This window comes from Monopterus albus, unplaced genomic scaffold (genome assembly GCF_001952655.1).
Source record: "Monopterus albus unplaced genomic scaffold, M_albus_1.0 scaffold260.1, whole genome shotgun sequence".
In the NCBI taxonomy this organism is placed as follows: Eukaryota; Metazoa; Chordata; class Actinopteri; order Synbranchiformes; family Synbranchidae; genus Monopterus; species Monopterus albus.
The window spans coordinates 1,140,756-1,141,949 of NW_018128140.1; positions in this window are offsets into that span (position 1 = coordinate 1,140,756).

Below are 1,194 nucleotides of genomic sequence, written 5' to 3' on the forward strand. Positions count from 1 at the left end.
ACTAATAACAGTTCTATCAACCATAAATGTAAAAACATAGCAAAACTTATCCTCTGCATGAGCTGTGACTTTTGACCGTTACTGGGCCTATCCAGGCCATCAGCTGACATCTCTGGTCCCAGGTCATCGCAGGGGAATTCTAACAAAATCAACTCTAACACAATTAGAAATATGATAAGACATAACCAAAGAAAATTACTTGAGTAGGATTATAGTATAGTTCAGTATTAGTTTCCTTATCTTTTCACTCCTTATACAGGTCAGCTGTTGTGACCTGGAACTTGTATCCTTCACACCTTTAATCATTTCACCCAATACTGTAATTAAAACATGAGCATAAAATGGAAACTAAAGTAAAATGTAAGTAAAAATAAGACTGAACAAGCTGGTTTTTCCCTCATGTTCCATAACACAAACACAATTGTCTGTACTGTTGGACACACAGTTTCAATGCAAACACATCATTTCATCTTTAATAGATTTCTCATCATTTCTTAATGTCACTGCGGTGCAGACGAAAAAACCCCATGATGCTGATTTGTGGGGAAAAATTGTCATGCACGACCCCCTGGATCCTCAAGAGACGAAAAAACCCCATTATGATGATTTTATGGGTAAAACCGTCTGCATGGGACTCCTTTTGGGCAATCACCATGGTGGCCTGCAGTGAACCTGGATATAAACAGAAACAAACATAATGAGTCGTAGGACCAAAAGTAAAATGACAGTCAAAATGCAGCATAATGCTTTTCTTAAATGTGACCAATTATTATGCTCATGAGTGCATGTTATATAATAAAAATATAAGTATGTGCTATATAAGAAAAACATAAAATGAAAAAATGAAAATTCTGACCTCATCCATGTTTACCCTCCTTTCTCAGCCAGTACCTTGTCTAGTAGCATTCTATTTTGCCAAGCGATTAGAGATACAGCCCCCAGCTGTTCAGCTATTCCTTGCAAAGCATTTCTTGTATAATTAACAAATTTCCATTGATTATAGTAAATGTAAATGATCCAATCTGCACTTTCATTAACAGTAGTCTTATTTACATTAACTGGATTTCTGGATGCCTGAGCTCGTTCCCCCAATATAATTGGAAGTATGATCATCAGACTAAGCAAGACTAAAACCAATAGTGTTCCCCTTAAGCCACAAAGGCCAGGGTACCTAAATGGATGCCATGGTCTTCT